Source organism: Sinohyriopsis cumingii, chromosome 14, assembly GCF_028554795.1.
Source record: "Sinohyriopsis cumingii isolate HCF-2022 chromosome 14, ASM2855479v2, whole genome shotgun sequence".
Lineage (NCBI taxonomy): Eukaryota > Metazoa > Mollusca > Bivalvia > Unionida > Unionidae > Sinohyriopsis > Sinohyriopsis cumingii.
In genome coordinates this window covers 62,698,384-62,720,233 of record NC_142974.1, presented here as the reverse complement: position 1 = coordinate 62,720,233, position 21,850 = coordinate 62,698,384, and the positions used below count along the sequence as shown (strand labels likewise).

The 21,850-nt window shown below is 34.6% G+C and overlaps 1 long non-coding RNA gene across 1 annotated transcript in view; it reads left to right on the top strand.

The window, feature by feature from the left end:
- Positions 1–21,614, top strand: part of LOC149783984 (uncharacterized) — a 31,053-nt gene extending 9,439 nt beyond the window's left edge. The window contains exons 2-4 of the long non-coding RNA XR_016413708.1: positions 9,666–9,734; positions 19,707–19,850; positions 21,506–21,614. This is a non-coding gene — a long non-coding RNA (uncharacterized LOC149783984). The remainder of the gene's footprint in view (positions 1–9,665; positions 9,735–19,706; positions 19,851–21,505) is intronic.
- Positions 21,615–21,850: the final 236 nt, after the last annotated feature.

The window sequence follows — 21,850 nt, the reverse complement described above, 5'->3', positions numbered from 1 at the left end:
TTTGTCGTATTGCGTCTTCGTCGTCTTGTCTTATTGGTTTGTGTATTTTGCGCGTATGCTGAGCCCTTCCCTCTTCAGCTGCATATGTTCTTATAAATTTGTGTCTTGACTGACTTGCAAAGGAGACCTATTGTACGGAGACCGGATAGGCCTTAATATTGACATTTCTTTATATGCTGTTTGTATGGATCATTGGCTTTGACACTTACTTGTATGCCATTTGTATGGATCCCTGGCTTTGACACGTAATTCAATGCTATTTGTATGTATCGTGTTGAACATGGCATCTCGACTGAATCATTCGATATGTGAAGAGTTATGAACATTTCTCCTAAATAAGTGTTTCGAGGATTAAAGTGGTATTTTCAATAATGCACGTTGCACATATTTTCGGACATATCATATATCAGGATCAATCGTTTTCTTGGTTGAAACCATATTTTTGACACCGTGAACTCATCCACATTGGAAGAGTATCACCTCTACGTTAAAATTAACAAAACGGCTTGTTTATTTTATAAACAGACAAATCGAATAATCTGCTGTATGAAAGCATCAATTTGTGTTTACAGTTAAAAGTATTTTCTAACACACGAGCTATATACAAACACCGGTGTCGTGCATAATGAAGCAATTCAGTAGGCATAGTTACCGCCAGATTCTGACAAAATCATGATAACTGAGAAATAATTGGTTTTTACTAAGATATGATCACAGAGTAAATACCTTTGGACTTTACTTATAATATATAACTAAAAACGTTGGTAATATCAATAAATATTCGCAATATATATATATGAGCAGTAAAGCACAGTAACACGTATTTCCTTGAATATTTCATTAAAGGTCAGTATATTATCTAAAATAAGTCATCAAGTGGAGATACTTCTCACTATTATCTTCATTTTGTCAATGTCACTTTCCAAAAGTGTCCAAATGGTCTATGTCAGCAGATTTTATAACCTGTGCAACCTTCATTGAAAATAAGAAAAATAACTGAGGTTATTTAACAGTATCCATGATATATTTTATAACAGAGACACAACTATGTTCCTCGACAAATTTATTTTAATTCAATAAGTTGTCTTCTCCTCGTGTACACTAAAGCTATTACTCCATTAATGTTTAGTGCTGATTTATGCACTTTCTTTTAAGCGACCCGAAACAGGCCTATCTGTATAAAATAAAATAATTCTTTGCTTCCATGTATCGACGACATAAATCCTTTCTGAAATAAATACTATAATCTAAACATTATTTACATATCCAGAAAGTATGCATCCCAAAATGAGATGGCTAGGGACGTTTGACCCTCAGTATATGCAATCGTTTTATGTATTCCGTGCTTGAACGAACGTCTGTCCTTCACTACCGTTGCTTCTTTTATTATTTTTTTTTTGTACTCTAATAGAGAGTATAGCTTTTTGTTAATCTGCATTGTCTTTGTGAACAAGTATTACTCAAAGTTGAGCCTTTAAGTAACATTATGAAAACTTAACCTGTTCTTGTTGCTTGGAAAATGCACATTGTGCAAAGATTGGTCGTGCTTAATATTATCATTGCAGAAACTATTTTCACACATTATCAACCTTATGAGGGCATCCCGTGATATGTGCTTGACCAGTCTAAGTGTTCCTAGCTACGTTAGTCGTTCAAGCGTTTATCCTCATGGAGTTCGACAATTTTGCAAATCAATCATCTGCTTCCTCTTCAACAATTCTGAAAGCATGAACTTTTCAATACAGATGAACACTAGATATCAAACAAGACTTCCCGCATCTGGTAATGTGTATATTCTGATTTTAAATAACATTATCCCATTTTGTCAAAATCAATTTAAATTTCTTGAGAGTTTCTTTGTTCGACTTGTATTAGTCAATTTAGAAGACACCTCAAGAGTCGTTAATGTCTTCTCTCCGTTACTTTCTGCTGCAATTTATAGTTCAACATGTTGTTAGTCTATAATATACTTTTTATTTAGTTTTGAAACAATGTGATCAAATTTTGACTTGGCATATTTGATTCATTGCTGGAATAGTATATCTAGAGGTTTGTAAATACACGTTTCATTCTGTACTTTGCACATACACAGGAGACAGACACATACTGATGATACAGACATGTACCTTATACTACCCTATGGTAACACCGATTGTATAGTTGCATAAGTAGTTAGTACCACCTGCTTTTATGCACTTACAATATGCAATATGTTTTGTAGACTTGTCACATTCACTGACACCCCCGTTGTATGCACATGCAATATGCAACCCGTTTGTGAACTCTTGTCAAGTTCTCTGGCAAATTTGTATTCATTATCTTAAAAGGAGTTATCCCTTGCACTGAAGAATGTGAAACATTCAAATTTTAAGTAGCGAATATTTCAAACTTCAGCTCTATGGACCAAGCAGGCATGTGTAACACATTTAATACATACTGGTAGGATTGCGCACTATACTTGCATCATAAGAGATTCGAACCTTATGATTCAGTTATACATCAAAAGAGACAAACATTTACTATTTCATAGTAAGCAAAGCAACAGGAAGTGTTAGGAATAATAAACAATGGGTCATATTTTGGAAGAATTTAATAACTATTTCTTTGATTGACACACACACAGACAGACACACACACACGCACACAGAAAACACACACACACACATACACACATATACAAATCATATTACTAGATTGTCATAGAGAAATTTGCCTCAGATCTGGACCGGGTTTAACATGATGTCTTGATCGGCATTGGAATCGTACCCACGGTCCTGCCAAATAATTCTTTAATAGTGGGTTATCATATGTACCTAACTCAGCAATAATGATCGAGTTGGTGCCTCCGAAAACTTGTGAGTGGTCCTATCAAATACGGTACCTGCCGTTTAATAATGGTTTTATTGGAACATGAATCAAATTTGTATGTCTCTCTGTCTTTCTCTGGCCCTCTTGTTGTCTATATACATATACCTATTCAAACACGTGTTGATTTATGTAAGTAAAATCTGAAATAGATTATCTATAAGATCTATCATTTTGCCACATTTTTCTTGTTTCTCTGGGTTCTTGAGAATTGTGTGATTTGATTAGATCATTTTGGAAATAAATCAGAGAACATACAAATTAAGAAAGAGGGAAGGTTTATTTACATCAAAGAGTGCAGATTCCAAAATGGACATTATTTCACCGCTATTATGTCAAATAGCGATGCAATGTAACCAAAATAAATGTTGCGTCAGACTGTATGCAAGCAATAATTATTTTAGATACTAATAATATTTGCTATATAAAGTTTAGTCTGCAAATGTAGCACATGTCGTATTTAGAAATTCAGTCACTTTACATACGGGACAGGCTAAGGTAGAAAGTTGATATTCATGATAGAAGGGACACTTGTAACAGTTGGAGAACACAGTTATGTATATGAATACATACTTTGATATCAACAACGGCATACATAAATATGTGACAAATAAATATTCTCTGGCACGTCTCATGATTAATCTTTGTTTATGCAACTTAGAAATGGAACTAATTCGTAAACATCGTTTTAATAAGTTCTAGATGTGTCCATGATATCGTGTATCACGTCTCTAGCACTTAATTGCGGAAGATTGACATCTAGTACCACACCGACTGTAAGCTGAAGACACTCAGACATACATATCTAACTACGCAGCTGAAGCTGAGGTTACAATCCCTGCAATAAGTATCAGCAATACGTATCAGCAATGCCATCATTAAATTTACACAGTCAGCACGAAACCTAAGTATCACTTTTGAATGTGAATCATAATCACAAATATATCGAAGTGAGACACATCAACTCCTTTCACAATTTTCATTCAGTTTGTACAGCTAAAACACCGCTGTGTTCATAGTAGTACAAAATTAATTTATATCTGATTAGCCTCCGTATCTACTAATAAAATTCAAACAAAAATCAAAACAGGGCTGCTTAAATCATCCATTGAGTATGAAGAACTGAGCACACCTTCCACTACTATGTATTCTTCATTGGCTACCCATTTAATCCATAATAAAGCACAAGCCATTTTTCTATACTACGTTCCATTGACTGGCTCAAGTCCAAAATAGCTAGCCGGTTCCACACAAGTGTAATCCCGATGACAAAATTTAAGCTCCTCGTCTGAAACCAGCAATCTCATTGTTAGAACTATTAAAACGACATCATACAGACAACATTATTTTGCTTACCAAAACCCAGCTACATGGAACGAATCGCCGATAGATCGTTAACACAAGAACACGGCAACCTTATTTAAATGTGCTCTTATAACTCACATAATTCGACTGCAAGAACGGACTTAAAGACTTTATAATTTTTGTTTCCTTAATTATCGTCAGCACGTTTTTGTTTTGTGCTTTCAATGTGTTTGTCTTTGTAATCTTGTGAAATGTGTTATGAAATGAAAACTGATGAGCAATATATAATGTTGTGCGTTGAGTCGAAGATAATCCTGAAAAATTCGTAAAGAATTATCATTCCCGGATGAATTTCCCCTTTAATGTGCTGACGTGACAACAATATTTGCAAATCACAATGTAAATGTAAATTCAGAATTATCTTTGTGTTTGAGTACATTCAGAATTATCTCAAAATAATGTTTAATCCAAAGGTCATATGAGCAATATTTAATTTCAATAAACAATTTAAAAAGAAGATGAGCTAGGATTAAATCTTACCACAACAATAAATAAGTATGCAAGCTGAATATAAAGAAAGAATAAAAATAGGAATATGAATAATTATTAAATTTTCTCATCATAAACATATACAATGTTCTATTACAGCTATATTTTTCAATAAATCCTTTTTGATCAATACGTTCCAAACTGACCTATGCCGGAATACTCATTTATACTAATGGAATATTACTAATACCTGTAAGGCATTACAATCTACAGTTATTAAAATATAAGACTGCAACAAAGATATATTAAACGCAATAATTGCAGTTACGATATTGACACTGATATTGAACTTAATCGTATATGAACTGCTTTCACACGCGAAAGCATATACATTTCTAAATAACTCTGGGCGGTCAAAGTATGCTGTTCATTATACTATGCATCGGAAAGTGTGCTCAATGAAATTGTATCACTTTTTAATCAATTGAAAGAGAATAATCACATAATATATAGTGTTTACGTTTATGTTTTCATTCTACATAACGTACGTGTAAGGTCCACTATGACACTTAAGTCCATCATTTTAACATTTTCGTACTCTTAGGACCCATCATTTTCGAATTCCTTTGTAACTATAGCTTATTCACCATTTAATGGCCTCTTTCGTCCGGGGTTTTGTGTATTTTACCTATCTTGAGAATAATTATTTTCGTTTCATTTGTTATTATAGTGCCTCTTCTAGATTTATTTCGGTATTTAACATTTGTTTTTCATCCGACTGTTTGTTGCCATAAACTACTTTTGACAATTTGATATAGTGAAATACTTTTATCATTTTATGTCGCCACATTCAATATAAAAACTCAGGTAACAGTGCAGTTCAGCAAATCTAGTATGTTTATTTATGTCCTAACAATTCGCTGTTGTTTCCAAGATGTAACGTCATTGCTTATTGATTCGTGGTCATCCATTTATAGTGTTTAATTGTGTTTGCTAATTATTTGCTGCAACATATTCATACGTTGTTGACCACTACGTAGGCAACATTAGATCATAGCGATCATTGTTTTCAAATGCATCTGTTGCATTATACAATATATGCAACGGGTAAGCTTTATAAATAGCATTGCCTAGAACATTTCCATGCTTCTTCTAATACATAAATTGCTTCGTCAAACTCATGTATTGGTTTTAATAAGGATCCAATGTTGAAAAACTGGGTTGATATATGTCCAAGAAACATCTGAATTTTCAATACGTACATGTTTTAACATAACCCATACTTAACAAACCGCAACATCAACTGTCCAGGTTGAATATTTTACGCACACATAAATTCGGCAGGCTCAATTAAAGATGTCGTGAACATAGCGATGTGGACTAAATAAGCTCTGGATATCCTATATTGTTTTATCAAATTCATGAAATTATGTCTTAAATAATAGAATATCTTCTAGCACAGATGATGATGACGGCGATGACAACAACTAAATTGATGATTGCGATTAGTACTTCAAATGCTAGGACTTCAATGCAACAAAATATATAGTACTATTACTATCACAGAACGTGCTTCAAATGATCGTAATTGGACTAACAGCGAAAACTATATCTCATATGAATGCTTGTCAAGCAGGCCGTTCCATTGATCAGTTGAAAAAATAGCAGTGCAATAAATACATCATGAAGACTCAGTGTATAACGCTGCAAACGTTTTAACATTACAATTATTTAAATTTCACTAACAATACAAAAGCTGAATGAAAACCTAAATAGATGCAAAATAGCAGTATACATCAGCATTTAATTATGTTCTTAGTCCTTTAAAATGGATCATTGTCTGTGCTGGTATATGTATGCATGTATGTATGTAGGTAGGTAGGTAGGTGCTTGGTCAGTAGGTAGGAAGGTAGGGACGGACGGACGGACGGACATACGTAGTGACGCAGGACGTACGCAAGGAAGGATGGATGGATGTTAGATGTACGTATGCAAGTAAATAAATAAATAAATATATAAATAAATAAATATATATATATATATATATATATATATATATATATATATATATATATATATATATATATATATATATACAATAATTATGTTTTGATTATATTATGTTGTTCTTTCCACCTTTAATGTCAAACATAATGACTAATTCTAGTTGTCATAGTTTAAGTTTTCTTCTAAACAATTGATAATTTTCGATGTGCTGGTAAGAAATGTATAATTTCATTTTAGTCGGGAACATAAATTGTAGTTTGGCTTCAATAAAACGAGGTGTACAAGTATGGTATATGTATGTATGTATGTACGTATGTATGTATGTATGTATGTATGTATGTATGTATTTATATATGTATGAATGTATACATGTATGTAGGTAGGTAAGTTGGTAGGTAGGTAGTTACGGACGGACGTAGTGAGGCAGGACGTACGCAGGACTTACGCAGGGAAGGATGGATGGATGCTACATGCACGTATGCAAGCATACGTTATTATATATATATATATATATATATATATATATATATATATATATATATATATATATATATATATATATATATATATACAACAACTAAGTTTTGATGATATTATTTTGTTGCTTCCACCTTTAATGTCTAACATAAATACTGAGACACATAATATGTACAAACGTAGCTGGTACCGTGCTCTGTACTACCCACAAATTTGTATTGGACGTTGATGACGATGACGGATATTAAAATGATGAATTTGGCAATGAGGATGACAATGGTTATGATGACTAGAATGCCAAAAACGTACCAAAGACGAAGATGTTTTCATAAAATCATTTGTATATGTTTCAAAAAACAGTCAATATAAAAGATCTGTAAAGGGGTAGAATAAACAAAAAAACTCCTCAAAGAACGTATTCTAATTATAGTTTTCATTGATTAAGTTTTCTTCTAAACGATTGATAATGTTCACTATGCTGGTAACGTTTTTTGTAGGGAACATAAATTGTAGTTTGGCCTTAATAAAACGAGGTGTACAAGTATTGTATCTTTCCAGAAAGGTAAGGCACTATATCTTTACTTCAAACATTTAGTAAATAATCGTGGAGGAGAAGTAGGATAGAACCAAACTCAGACGTATATATAATTTAGATTATGCACCTCATTTTGTCGTACTTGTAAGTTGAAGAAATGAATTGTATGCCTGCATGACTGTTGATGCTTATAAGATACAACATGTGAACTTATATTTGAGTTTAAGGTCCAGCCTTGTTTACAAACTTAGTACATGGAACCGAACTTGCTTAACATTAAGTAGGAAATTCTATATAAAGTTAGAAGAGTTAGGGTAACATGTATAATGCATGTAAAGTGAAATTTGTATATAAGGATATTTGCTATACAAATATTCGTTCATGTTATATGGACAGTCTCTGGAATAATGTATGCTTTTGTTCAGAGATATGCTAAAATGAATTATGTTTTGGATTATCTTGGATTCTTGAGAACTAAATTGAGAATGTTCTTGAGTATATGTTTGTGGTGCAACCAGACATTCGACACAAACTAAAGTGGTTTGGTACATTTGGTATATTGGACTATTGTGATAGGACATTTACGATTATTTGCCATTTAATGCAGAATGCTGTAAGCGCCTTTTTAAAATTTCCACTTGCATTATGGAAAATTTTATCTTGAATGTAACATGAATTGTAGGTTTCACATCTCTGTTACATTTCTTGAGGCCCGTAGTCGTAACAGAACGACATATTCATCTATCAGATTATGGATGTGTCACGAATGTAAGGTTTGCATTAATGCATGCTCGTGTTGCTGTATCGCTCGTCATCCTTTCAGAACGGACTATAATTTTATTTTAGTTACTTTTTAACAAAACAAAATATGCAAATTGATTTAACGCTTTGTCGTGTTACATTTTGAAGTAAGAATTGTGCAATCATGTGTTTATACAAAACTATACTTCAAACATGCATTGTTAATCTGCATACATTTTAATATTCAAAACAAGCTTGGACAATCCGCCGTCATGAACTGATGACACCACTCCATGAAAAAGTCTGAAACAAAGCGACGATGACGTTCTCAATCTCGACATTTTATCAGTGATGTTATTGCAGTGGTTTACCATCGCATTTTTGAAGAAAGAATGAATTTTCCATTTTCGTTTCCTCTAACGTCAGAAATAATATAGACGACAAATGAAAGTCATCTGTATCCATTGATTAATATTCACAATTATTCTTCCCGAAACATCAAATTAGAACTACAGCTTACACTTACGCTGTCAAAGGTAGAGATAAAACTGACATGAGCTGGTTCCAACTCTCTGTAGAGTACGAATTACAAGTTCTTTAACCTTTATGATAGTAATATTTGCTTTAAATATGAAGTATGCCTATAATGATCAAGTATTCTACAATAATATCCAGTGCTAACACTTTTCGTTCGGTTTGGTGTATATTTATAATTATCTATGATTAATCATACATATTTTGATTTCTTTCATTGGAATCAGGAATGACTTTGTAGATAGATGAGATTTAATTACAAGGTCGCACTGCGATCGTGTCTCCTACACACCAGTGAATAAAACACCAAGAAACTCGTATCATTTTTGGGTGATGTGGGCTTAGTCGTCATGATATATGGACTGGTACGTGCAGGCAAGGCGATGGGTGCTTTTTTTCCGGGGAAATGGTTAACTTGTATGATGTTACTATATAATTATTAGCATATATATATACATCGGTCGAGTGAGAACCTTCAAATTGGCTTGTTATGAGTACTTATGCAATAATATTTTATATCTCTTTTACAGTGTTATATAAGTTTAGTTTAATATCTTGCTTATGCGAATGGAATGTTACTTAACTTGTTATATTGGTTATATAAAATATAAACAAGACGTCGTTTGGTGACAACTAATCTATTTCTGAGTATATCCGACTGACTGTTAGGACACTTGTTTCTAATTCCTAATGCTAAGTAATATCATTTCAGAGCTAGGCCCAACCATACTGCACTATGTCCAACGTGGTACACACTGTGATCCAGCTGCCAGTTACGACGGTAAATTCTGAGTTTGCTCTCTCTCTCTCTCTCTCTCTCTCTCTCTCTCTCTCTCTCTCTCTCTATATATATATATATATATATATATATATATATATATATATAGAGAGAGAGAGAGAGAGAGAGAGAGAGAGAGAGAGCGAGAGAAGGAGATAATATAGGTATGGTATGTAAGCTGTATCAATGACATACCACGAAATGTATTCATTTTTCATTAAAAGGAAACATGGCTTGCCGAGTTTCCTCTTAAAGAAACACTTATTAAACGAGTGTTACATCATTGATACAGCGTACATACGATACATATATTTTATTTGTACTCACACATACATAGTATTGCCCTTTGAGCGGAGTTAAGATTTACTTCATGTAGTTGTGTATTGACCGAGTGAATGAACTCCTCACATTACCCGAGTGTGTCCGCTACAAATTGCAGTTATATGTCTTTTGTGGCTATTTACAATCATATTAGCATATTGTTTTCAGTTGTAGTTTCTATTTGGCTTAAATTAATATAAAACACACTAATGATTTAAAATTGAAATATGGTTTTAATGATGAAAGTAGAGTACTAAATACGCTTGGCTAGCAACGCCATTGACATGAACGCTTAGCCATCTCATACCGGCTCTTGGAATGTGGAATATAGATTATGCTAAATGGTGAACGAAAAAGAGATAATTAATATATTATAATATGTTTACAGTTGATCTAAGTCATTATTTTGCTTAAGTAACAATACCACTGACCATAAAACTCTCTCTCTCACTCTCGCCGGATTGACTTCAAAACTCACTCTCGTTCTCTTTCTCACAGTCACTGGTCGGATTGACTTTAACGCACATTTTCTTTCTCTCATGCTTTTCTCTATCTCATCCATTGGTCGGTTTGACTTCACTTGTATCATCATTCATAATTCTAGAGACAAGATGGGATAACACAAACGAAAATCAGCTACTCTCGTCACTTCATAGATCTTAGCCCGTACCATGCTACGATGGTCCAGAGAGAGAGAGAGAGAGAGAGAGAGAGAGAGAGAGACATACATACAGAGAGACAGACAATGTTTAGGAAACAAAATTGATAACAAAACATTAAATGACAATATACGAACCACGTAAACGAAATATTTACTGTGTAATTTTGACTTCGTTTGCAACTTTGTATCATTGATAAACGCTGTCGATAAATTCAAAGGAAAGTGCACACATATGATTACGACGAACAATATTCTTGTAGGTTAACTGGTGTAATTTCTATTTCATGGCCTCAATCCAGCCGATATTCCATTACTCTCTCACTCCACATTTCTGCGCATTTGTTCGTTATTCCTGCGAGGTAAGGGAAACATAAATCAGAAAGGATTGCAAAGAAACTGTGTACCTTATTAAGTTCATTTATAAAACTGGCATAATTGGTAGTTTTTATTGCTATTTACAAACCTCATTAATGATTAATGTGTGGAAATTCATCATTGATCTGATGTCAACTACAGACAGTCGCGAAAATGTATATCTATCTATCTATCTATCTATCTATATATAATGATTGAACTTAGCATGTGCAGAGTGCAAACATGTCATGATAGTGGCATCGTTTTCTAGTTTTTATTGTTATTTACATAAGTCACTAATGATTAATGTGTGGAAATTCATCATTGATCTGATGTCAACTACAGACAGTCGCGAGAATGTCTATATATATATATATATATATATATATATATATATATATATATATATATATATATATATATATATATATATATATATATATATATATATATATATATATATATATAATGATTGAACTTAACATGTGCAGAGTGCAATCATATCATTATAGCGGCATCGTTTTCTAGTTTTCTTGGTGTAAACCGCTTAGGTTTAATGTTGTAAGACTAAGAACCGAGTGAAATTCATTTTCTTTCCTGGTTTCGGGACTCCAGTTTGAGTTGTGGGCAATTGCAATGAGTGGTACATCACTAAATGTGTGGCCGTGAGAAGTGAATTTGTATGCAACTGGACATGTGTAAAAGTTCTTCATCATCCAATCAGATCTGTGAATATTGATCCTTTTGTGTAACTTTTAATTTGATTATAGTTACAGATGAAATAATGAATATAATTTGCTTTTTTGCAAAGATACATCCCAAAAAACAGATCACTATATGGCTCATGGATAGCAAGTTCAATTTAAAACATGTTTCAGCATCAGGATGATGTTGAAGCCAATAGTCAAGCTTTTATTCCTGTAGAAATAGTTTTATATACTTTTGTTACCTCATGGCCTTTGTGTTTTATGTTTGGCTTGTCTGTGATTTGTATTTGCCTTTAACAAAGACTCATTTATAGTCGAAAGCGTTTAGGCTAGTTAGAAAGTAGTTTTGCACTGTTAAATTAAATATATTAATATATCCGTTAATTGTTCGTAGCTTGTCTGGTTATCTTGTTATCATTAATTTATTTTTCTATACATTTAATTTTGAGCCACGACATTGATATTACCGAGATTTTACCACAGATTTATTTGAGACATCATCGTCATCATCATCATCATCTTTGGTTTATTTTTGAATGTATCATTCATGTAAAGATATCTGTATATTTAGTTCCAGACTTGTCTAACTTTCCATACCGTTTTTTCCTTGGCGTTGTATATCATATATGTAACGATGACACGAATCAATAATTACTGTCAGGTTTAGACGGATATCCCCTGGTAGCCTTATAAGAATTTACTGAAGGTTCATGTCAGTCTTATTACGTTTAATTGTTCGATCTTTACAAATTAGAAGCATATCTGATTTGTTAAACGTACTTCAATGACAAGCAAATAATCATTTTTTGTACTGTGCATGAGGAAGTTTTGCTTTCCACAAGTTGATGCAATGATTCAGCATCAAGTTGGTCATGCCTCGTTTTTTCATCCATTGGGTTCTAATTGTTGTTGCCCAAATTATGGTCATGATACAGGTTTTGCTTGTGCGTGACAGCGTTGGTCTTCTGTGAAATGTGCTGGGTAGTAGAAAATATTTTCTTGAGGATATTCTGCGAGTTATTCCATATAATCGAGAACCTTTCCCATTTTGATTCGTTCACAGACTGCCTTTTAAAAGTTAATTTCAAATACGGTTTCGACAGCCCCTAACACAGCCATGATTGCAATCGCTGGAGCAGCAGCCGATAACACCGTTGAAATTCATGCGATGAATGGAACATCTCCACAGGTCTTTTTTATTTGAATCTTATCTGGCTGAAATAATGTTAATATTAACGATGTGTTTTCTCCGCATTAAGCCGATTAAGGTAATGATGTTATGCACATAGTGACGATTGCTGTTAACTCTATCAGAGCAAACATCGTTGCGTTTTATTTTCGACAGCTGATTTTCGTAAATACGAACCATACCTTCCTGACAAGACATTCTTATTGTACAAACATGGGCAGGCTAAATTAATATATTAATTTGGAAACAACATTGATAGTTTCCAATGGCGGTCAATGATCATCATTGGACCAGACGCGTCCTCCAACAACAAAGTGTTGTCCTACAGGATGATAACATAACACTCGGCACTAATATAACCTATACATACAATACAGTACACTTTGGGACAATGCCGTAATACCACTGGTAACACATCTTGATGGGGTACAGATGAATCATCGTTAGTATCGTCTTGTGTTAGTTTTCCCTATATTTCCACGAAAGGCTTACATATAATAAAACATCTAGGCATGCATTGAGCTAGTAATTCTATTTTATGTTGCTGAAGGGTAAGATCCAGGAAAGAATACGAATGTAAACCTCATTTTCAGCGGTCAACCAAAAAAGCAAGTATCTGTCAAACGCAAAATCTGACATATCAATGAAATTTGTCATAGAGAAATGATACATTATTGATTATGAACCTTTTGCGAGACTGTTATTCTGTCAAAAACGGTATTTTGCTTCCAATTGCAAGATTTAAAATCACATAATATGACTCTGCTGCGAAGCTTAATTGATAATTGTTCTCACAGGGCTGTCATTGTTTTGCAACAAGTGCCGTCTTTAGTGGTGCACAATTAATTAATCGCATCAGTATATCTCGAATCAATTGAACAGGGTGTATTCCCAGATTCCGCTGGTACGTTTTGTTTTCACACTTTTAATGCTTTGCATTGCAATGTCTTATCAATCTGTTTTGCGCGAAAAGAAGAGACCGCGAATATTTGTGTGCATCTGTAAAAAAATCCATAAACATGTCTAGTTCAGTAATGTGTCATGTAAATGGGATTTTTCGAGGTTTCATCACTCGTGCCATCACTCATCCACGTACTAATGTCATTTTATTTAAATATCCGGTTGATTTTAATGTACAGTTGCACTGTGAATGTACTCCGCAAAGATATGCAATATGACTTTCTTGATCCACAATGGTGACAAGACTATATGCGAACCGTCTATTACGATACGGAATATAAACAGGTAACGCGGTAATAATCGTTACCTGGTTCCACAGATGAGGAAAACACAAGCAGCATTGATCCTTGAACAACTACGTTTACGGAAATCTCCACCTTTATAACTACCACTATAGACATTACCGGTTAAATTATTTTGAATCGTCTTGTAATCCTGACGATATGATATCATGATTATTAACATATCACTGCAAAAAGATCATTTGTTCTTGCGAATGTTTTCAGGACAACCTATAATTGTTTTTAGTGATGACCGTGTTATATCAACATTATGTTGGTCAGGGTCTGGTGAAATGGCATACAGCATATTCCACCAGGGCCTTTTTTATCCTTTAGTTTCTTTTTCTTCATTTTTTCTTCTTCTGTTAAGCACTTGAATTGTTCATCCTCTGTGCAATCATTGGATCGAAGTGTTTTACTCTAGCTCGTTTTTTTCATGATCGCTTTCAAATTAGTCTTTTTATTGTTACCGTGGAGTGCGTGTATTTGTGCCTGCATAGGTACAAATACTATTTCAGCTAGTTATGCCATCTGGTTAGCATTCATATACATTTGGAGCAATGAATTTACTTATTCAGCAAGGGAAATAATTTCAATATAAAGGATAGTTTAAACCTAGTTATGTCCCTATATACACACTTGGCAAATACCTACTTCATAATCACTGCTGGTCGCTTGGTCAGCATCTTAACAAACTTGGCCGGCTATATAAATATATATTTATATGGGTTTCTTAAAGATCCATTACAAGTCATTACAATTATGGGTGACATGAAATTCTACGAGAATGGCATTGACTGTCTACACATAATTTGTTCGGATAATTTGCATTTTCTGCAAATTCTCGAAAGTGTTCTTTGACATTCATTACTGAAGAGGTCTGGGTTTCTTTATGTGAACTCCACAGCTATTAATTCGTGCCCTATGCCCTAGCTCAGCTACAATCTCAGTGGTATATGCTAGCCACACAATAGAGTGGACTCGCTATTATTTATATTACATTTTGGTCTGCTTATCAGCATGTTAAGATAGTCACTATGCAGCATATACTGGTGCACGCTGGCTATAATTGCTACGTTTATTAGTGGAGCATGAGAGCAGTACAATTCATTTCAGCTGTCTATATTGTTTCCCGTTGACACCATGCATTTCAAATGAAATGTACTGGTATTCTGTATTTTCAGTGACAGTTTTCGCGATGTATTGGTGTTCTAATTTACATTGCTTTGTTTGTTAACCTCATTCACAAAAGATTTTATTTCAGATCTATCACGAACGCGGGTTTCGTTATATTTATCCTTCTTTTCAGACGCTTGCAAGGCGGAGCACGCTCTAAACGTTGCAGTGACGGTCTGGAGAGCAACAATGGAACACATAAGGAAGAAGTAACGGAAGCATGATTGAGACCTATGCTTTCAAGAACACTATGTTCGTCGAGTGTCATCGATTTTGGCACGTATTTTGTCTTCGAGTTCGCACATTATTTTAAGGAGATTATCATGACTGGCAACTGGAACAGCCATATTTTTACAGCTACATTTTTAAAAGCCCTCTATGAGGTGCGTGATACAAACGTTTTAAGGTTGTGCAGTGGTGGTGAGCTCTCATGTTGTCATGCACCTCATTTTTTGTACATGGTGGACTGGGAAGTCGGTGGTGATGTTAATGCTAATAGTTGCCTTATTTGTGCCGAAGAACACTCGGCACTGATGATGAGAATTTAGCCTTAAGATGTCACTATGGTAGAGGTTAATAACGTCAAATTCGGCAACATAGTTCACAGAGCTGGTGTCGTTGCTGTTATTAACAGCTATAACGTTTTCAAAGTCTTGCGAGGATATGTCATCTGTGACGGCCTTTACCTAGCTATATTTCGTAGAATGTCGACACCTTTGACGGTTACAGTAAAACTATCCTCTTGTTTGATGTCACAAGATGATTGGAACCAATGTTAAATTTAATATAATTACTGTGTTGGCCGTACAGAGTTTAAACAAATGCCAAGCAGAAACGGAAACATAGGAAGTATAAAATTGTGGGCTTTGACCTGCCTGTGACTACGGCAAAGTGATGCTCAAAAAGGCACCAAACGAGTTATGCAGGAAGCGCATTAGTCGACAAATTCTAACATCGTGAAACAAATAAAACGGCATCGTGGGGCCGATATGTCTCACTGGAGCTAATATCTTCGCTTCTATGCTAAATCCATCTTTAGCCCTGTTTTGCTTTTGTGGGATAGACGGAACAGAAGTATGCAGCTATGCTGATTTATTGAGAAGAGGGTTTCTTGAACACCAACAGCAGTGCCACTCATCCAACGAAATATTTGGATTATGTCTCAGTCTTCATAAAACAAGCACTTGCTGAGTCCGCTCGGTCTTCCTAGCGCATGATGTGAAGTGAATGAACATCGCCACATCCGTAATTATTAACCTCAGAAACATTTTTAGAAAAAATTTCCTGATATTGACGTCAGTTTTTCAAATAATTGGTAACAACCTTGTTGTCGGCATCGCTATTTGCCGATTTGCACTGATTCTGTGCTGAGACACCGGAGTTCAGATCGACTCCATCCATACAATATCAAAAACATCGACCAAGTCAACATCAATGAGATAAATATTATGCTTGAGAGCTTACAACGATATCCGAAAGACGGGTATACACATGAAACACACACCCTACTAATGAATAATAAGAATAATGCCGCTCTATGCATTGGCATTGGCATTACCGCGGTCGCAGTCTAGTCGGGACATGTCTGTCCCATCCAGGTATGTGCAACTCTAATGCTAATTGTTCATATGCCATTATACCTATCTTGACAAATTTGAAAACAATTCCGGCAACAGGTGTATACGGAAAATTAACGATAAGAAACAACACTAATAGCTGACACCCATATATATATATATATATATATATATATATATATATATATATATATATATATATATATATATATATATATATATATATATATATACAGAGAGAGAGAGAGAGGGAGACGGACAGAAAGAGAGAGAGATAGATAGATAGATAGATAGATGGATAGATAGATAGATAGATAGATAGATAGATAGATAGATAGATAGATAGAGATATCTTGTTTCAGGACACGTTTGTTCGTTTTCCGCTTATAGCTGACGATGCAATCCAGGTTATTATGTCGTTTTAATTAGCATACCTTTCCAGCCACATTTAATAGGTTTGGCGCCATCTCACCCATGGCAGCCTCATAGGAGAATTTCGGAAGTCACCGAGACCATGCCTTATACTAGACTTAGGGCAAGAATGAGAACGGCGCTGTGTATGTCTGAACATGAGCTAAATGGACTAAAACGATCTTATAGTTGATCAGCTAATTTAAAAATGAGTATGGAGTATCTGCACGCGCCGATATTTCAGATATGGGGCAATACAATCCACACTTGATGTGTTAATGATAAATATACGCTTTGTGGGTTTAGTGGCCATGACCTTTTTAGATGATACGTGTAAGAGGTCTCACCACATGCAAACTAATTTCAAAAGAACTAACGAGGTAGCATTATAAATAAGGACAACATATTATAGTCACACCGCATGAATAAATACAAAAACGGCATCAGCAACCGACACAGGTTATTTTGGCGAAATTGGGCGACTTTGGGTAAAAGTTATCCCCTGAATTAAAGAAAACCAAGCAGCTTTTAAGTCAGTTCACCGCCGCGTAAACCGCTAAAAGAAATGAAACTGTCCCAAGATGGGTAAGGTAGAAAATGAAAGAAGTTGTGCGATGCGAATCCAGTTAGTAAGATCTTACAGCGTGACTAAAGTGCCTGTCAGAAAAGAATGGAAACGATTTGGAAGAGATTTAGAAAATCATACGTTATGTTCTCTGTTACGTAACAGTCCCAGGCGACTGCACCGTCTTTTGTGAGACTACAGCTTGCCAGTTCATATCGAATATCATTGGTGTAAGCTCTATCTCTGTTTCACATACGAAAGATATGCACAGCACCATGCTTCAAAATCATCGAAACAGTACAGCACCAGCTTGCTGGGCCTGGCTTCCTTCATGTAGTATACTTAAGATGAATCAATCGACTCGCGGGTCGTGACCTTTGTTTATGCAACAAAGGCAGTTATCTTCACGGCTCTCTCTATTTAGATTTTAAGTGACATCACTAAAGCCACGCAAGAGTACAACTTGGTGACTGTCAAAAGCCCAGACAACGATCATGCCGACTAGACAATGCCCTTTGACTTTCACACCTTCGCTTGTGCTGGAAAAAAAGATGTGATATGTCGGAAGTTGCAATTTAGCGGGCGCTTAAAGGCAATTTTGAAACATATAACCTCTATCCGCGAAGTCAGCCGCAAAAGTCTCGGGAAGATATTTTTTTGTTGTTGTGCTAACGTGGATTGTTTTAGCTCAGAAACACACTAAATACTTGAAAACGATAGAAGAAACATATTAATGGAGTGTGTGACATCAGTTAAGATGCGTGCAAAAATAACTAAGGTTTCATAAGATTCCGTCAAGGTGACTTAAAGGCTAACTATGTGACATATCCACCTAGCAGACACACACAATATCCAGGGCCAGCAATTTTTTTTTATTTCAACCGCTAACAAGATGACCCAGCAAATACCTTGGTTTTTTTCCAAGAACATGTTTGGGCGATACATGAACAAGTAAGCGTTGAGTGACATCCGTTGCAAATAGACTGAGACCTTGTACTTCGAGTTCTGAATTAAGTTGTACCGTTGAAAGTCATTGCCTTTGTAAATATACTCGGTGTGCGGAGTCTGGTTGTCTCTCTCGTTGGTAATACATGTTCCTTATATGCGTTGATCCGTATATTTTCGCTTGCTTTTTATCTTCCGAATACACAAAGCAAGCGTGCCATGCCTTTACCACTATTCCTCAGCCGTACAGAACGTTCGTGCCTCCGCCACTGCGAAGTTTCTATAAGTGAACTTTACACGAACCGTTTGCATAGGTCTCTCTACAAAGTCCATTGCACCCCATACATATCAAAGCAGATGTGATATTTCTCAATACTATATATTTTCATATAAAAAATAAATCTGAAGCCGAAAACCACTTAGTCATATGGGGAAAACTCTTCCTTTACAATCCGTTAAACCCAGTTTCCCAAATTAGGACTAATGGGAGTGAATCATATGTGATGTCCATTTGGGGGATGTTATGGTAAGGAAAAAGAACCCTCTTATTCGCCCATCATCAAAGTTATGCTACTGCATACACACAATTTCCTCTGATCCAGATACTGTTGAGAACAGAAAACTTCCCTTTGGCTTGAATTATGATATGGGCAGTAATATAAGTTAGATGTATATTATGTAAATTTACTTTTACTAGCTGCAGAAGTCGGGTTAAACTGATTGGTACACAGAAGAATTAATATATAAACAATGTATTAACACAGCTCTTTGCAATAGTTTGATGTATACCCAAATGTCTAACATAATTTATCATTGTCTTTGAAACAGCAACCAATTAATGGAAATGTGATTATTCAACCACGACCAATTCACGATGGCTGCAAATGGTATCATTATTTATTGTGGGTGGTGTGTTGCCTGTTTTTTCCATTGAAGACCATGGTCATGTTATGCTGTGTCTGCAGTTTTAGTGTAAGTATACTTATATTCTTGGTCGGAAATATATAACGTGTACTGTTATAGTTATCAATTTATGAACTTGAGCCCAGGTAATTTTAAAAGCAGATGAAACTAACATCAGCTGGTGTGACTTTTGTGAATGTATAACTTGGATACATACATTGAAATCAGTGGCATATATATATATATATATATATATATATATATATATATATATATATATATATATATATATATATATATATATATATATATATATATATATATATATATATACGTTCTGCTAACATAATTGCTTAGCAACTGTCTTTATAATCGTCGATCATGATAAGAAGAATAAATACCGTAACAAAAATAGCAGTAAATCTACAACAATTGCCACTACTATAACAAAACAGAATAATACTGATACAACTGGCACTAAATAATAAATACTACCAATATTGCTGTTGCTACTACTAATACTACTAAAATATTACAACCGGTACTACCACACAATTGCAACTGTCACTCCTAATATGGCGAACCAAATTGAGAATGACTACACGCACATTATCACGAGAAGAAAATGCAAGCCTATGAAGGGATATAATAATCTCACCATACTTCAGCTAATATAGAGATAGTTTATTTAGCCATATCGCTATTTGTCCGCCATGTGGCAGTTTATAGTGATATCACGGACCAGACCATTATGCCGCAGATATGTAGCATGATGTCTCACATAGTCACATTATCCTGACACCAGGCCAACACTAGCCTACTAATGCTGAATGCCAAGCGAGGCAGCTGCAAGTGCAATTTTTATAAGTTTTGGTATGACTCGGCCGGGATTCGAACCCGAGATTTCGCGCGCGCGCGCGCGCACACACACACACACACACACACACACACACACACACACACACACACACACACACACACACACACACAATACAAATAATAATAATAATAATAATAATCGCGAAAGAAAACAACCGGTGGAAGTTTGGTTATCGATAAAGATTCTGGCATGAACACTTTGGGATATTATTGCATAAAGAAAAGTTAATCATGTATCCCATATATCTGCATTAATGCATACTAAGGCATTGACATTTATATGCATCATTATTTGTGAATATTGTTACAATTTCTTTGAACTAGCTCATGATAATATCAATATTGAAAAGTAATTCTTGAACTTCACTTTCGAAATTCACGAGATCTGGAAACAACTTAACTCGAGCAAATGGTGAATTCTATATATGGGAAATTATATTTCTAATTGAATATAATTATTTTAGAAAGGAAAATATGGTATTTGGTTTGGACTTTCGCTTTACACTACGCAAAGTGCATATCCTTCATGATAATTATAGCATCGTATTTCTTTGCGTCTTTGCACATGTACAGGTAGAGTCCTATTGTTATATATTTTCACTTTGCTTATTATAGACTTAATTTATGCATTTGTTTATCTGAATATAATTTCACATGCATCATGAAAACTGGCTCTCTTGTTATTTCTTGTTTGTGGATTCGCCTAAAAGATTAATCAAACTTTAAAAATAAGAAAATAATTATTCATTAACTAAATTATCAAATAAATAAATAAATGATTAAATACGTTCGTTTTTTTTTTTTTTGACTTTATTATTTGTCATTTTATTATTGTATTTATACAGGAAAACAACAATCTAGATTGCGATGATGGGTGCAGGATATGGACGCGTTTGTATTGTGCTGCGAAGTTTCCCTGCTGTTCAGATGTTTAATTAAAATTTTATGAAATGATGGTGAAAATCAATCGTTAATGATTAAGTCATGAAACCTATCCACAGCTGTTGAATTTTCCATTGCTAAGACCCTGTGCGCCGTGTTTGTAAAGCAACAATAACCTTCATAGCGTAGGAAATACTATAAAATACGTGCACATGTATTTAAATTAACATCTAAAATGAACGGCAATAAAAGTATATGAAGGACAACAATTGTTTCACGAAACCTACCGTCTCTCATGCGACGGAATA